Here is a 2,743-nt window from a genome sequence, read left to right on the forward strand (position 1 = left end):
GGGATCGGGCAGTGTTTCGTTCTGCTGTGCATGGGGTCGCTATGAGTCGGAAACGACTCGACGGCACTTAACAACAACAACAACAACAGTTTTAAATGGTCCCTAATCTAACTCAAGAGTTCCTGGGTGGTGTCAACAATTAACACCTTTGGCTGCTACTCAAAAGGTTGGCTTGGAGGTTTGAGTCCACCCAGAGATGCTGCCAAAGGGGGACCTGGTAATCAGCTTCTGAAAAATCAGCCATTGAAAATCCTATGAAGCACAGTTTGACTCTGACACACATGGTGTCATCATTAGTCAGAGTTAACTCAATGGCAACTGGTTTTAATCCAACTCAAGCTTCCCAGACCTTGTCTCTTCTCTATCTACAATCAAATCCTGGTGATCTCATCCAGGCCTACTGCTTTTAATAGCACCTTGGGTTTGATGACTCACATTTTCATCACCTGCTTTGGCCTTTCCCTTGAACTTCAAACTCATATTTTCAGTTGTACACCTAACATTTCTACTTGGAAGTCTCACAGCATTTCAGTCTTAACCAGTCAAAAACAAATGAATTCCCGTCACTCCACCCCAAATTTGCTCCTTCTCCATTCTACCTGATTAAGCCAAACACTTTGGAGTGAGCCTTGACCCTTCATTTTCCTTTATACTCTTATAAGTCTCCCAGCAAATCCTACTGGTGCTCTTTACTTTCAAAATAACCAGCTCCACCACCGCCATCTGAAATCACCATCTTTCCTTCCCAAGGACAACTGCAATCATCTAAGAATCCCTGCTCTCACCTTTGCCCATTACCTCATTTTCTCCACATGTCAGCTTGAAGGATCCTTCTAAAACAGGTCATGTCAAGTCCCTGCATATTCCTCTTCTAATGATTCCCCATCTCACTTAGGCTAAAATCCAGTCCTTTCCATGGCACACCATGCTCTATAAGCTTGCCCTAGCCCACCTTTCTGAAATCTCCCACCAGTTTTCCCTTATTCTCTGCTTCAGATAATGAGGACTCAACCTGCTAAGCATGCTTCTACCTCATGGCCTTTATGTTGCTGGTCTCTGTCTGGAAAGCTATTCTCATAGATATTCCTGTGGCTTAGTTCCTCTCTTCATTTTGATCTCCTCCTCAGACAGGCCTTCCCTGACACCCCCGCCCCCATCAATAATAGTCCCTGTATCCTCTTCCACCTTTGAGAATGCAATTCCATGACAGAAGGGACTTGTCCTCTTTTGTTCTATGATGAATCTCAGCACACAGAACAGTGACAGGCACCTACCCATTCAGTGCCATCAAGTCAATTCCAACTCATAGCGACCCTATAGGACAGGGTAGAACTGCCCCATAGGGTTTTAGGGGTGTAAATCTAAATGAAAGTAGACTGCTTCATCTTTCTCCCACAAAGTGGCTTTCTCCCACAGACCTTTTAGTTAGCAGCTTTAACCACTGCACCACCAGAGCGCTTGACAGGCATCTGTCTGTTGTTGTTGTTATGTGCCGTCAAGTTGGACCCAACTCATAGCAACCCCTCCTTGGGTTGCCGAGGTGGTATCACTCCGGAAGTAGATTGCCCAATTTTCCTTCCGAGGAGTGGCTGGTGGGTTTGAACTGCCAGCCTTCTGGTTAGCAGTCAAGCGCCTTAGGCACTACACTACCAGAGCTCCTCAGGCATCTGTCTAGAAGGCACTAAATAAATATTAGTCAATGAAGAAACGAGTGCCTCTCTGGGGACCAGCAAGGCTTGAAATGAACCCCAGATTTCTAAGAAAAAAGATTGTTGATTGTCCTCACATCTTGGGTGATAAGTTCTTCAGTGTGAATTTCCACTTTCAGATATTTTTTATTGCTATATTTAATAATTTAAAAAGTATTATTAAATTGAAATAATTATTATTATAAATTATTTACAGGATTGCAATTAGGAAAAAAACATACCACACAAACGTGCTATATATATATAAAATTCTGAAAAATTGGCCAGCATGGAGTTAACTTGTGTTGCCAGATTAACTCACATTTTGTGGCAAGTCAGTACAAAGCCTCCCCAACTACTCTGGGCTTATATTAAAGTTTTTATAAATGTGGATTCAATGAGAAAGGTTGTACTTCTGCACAAGTCTTTAAAAAATTCTGACCTAGTTATGTCTGCTCACAGAAAATTGCACAATACACAAGATCACAAGTGTACTATGTATATTGAAATAGCATGTGTGCTCAGTTGCATTTGCTGTCATTGGACAAGTGAATATACAACAGAGAGCTTTAGAAAGTTTCAGCTACTTCTTATATGACTTGTTATACTTATGATAAGAGATGTGAGCCCTTGTTAGATACTATAAATGATTCAACTTTGTGTTGAAATTGTCCTATTACTTTCTTCAAGATTCTAGACTAGATTAATGGAAGTGTCCTGTGATAAAAGACATGTTAAGAACTTTTTCCATTGGCAAAAATTTACCTGTGTGGATCATGATAATTGTGATACTGAGCAATCAAAATACAGAAATAACTTTACTAGTAAGATTGGCATAACACTGCAGCTGTCACTTGTATCTCCAAATTTCAAATGTCCCTGTTTATCTGTAGAAAAGGTAATAAAACTGCATCCCAAAACAATTTATTATGGGAGGTTGGGCCAGATGATTTCTACCCTTTCACTCTTTATTGATACCTTGAAGCTGTCAACTAAATGCGTGTTTAGCAAGACATTTTGCAGAGCTCATTATCTGTGATTTTCTTGAGCTTAAT

Source organism: Orycteropus afer, unplaced genomic scaffold, assembly GCF_000298275.1.
Source record: "Orycteropus afer afer isolate SDZICR_OR568_19922 unplaced genomic scaffold, OryAfe1.0 scaffold00030, whole genome shotgun sequence".
Lineage (NCBI taxonomy): Eukaryota > Metazoa > Chordata > Mammalia > Tubulidentata > Orycteropodidae > Orycteropus > Orycteropus afer.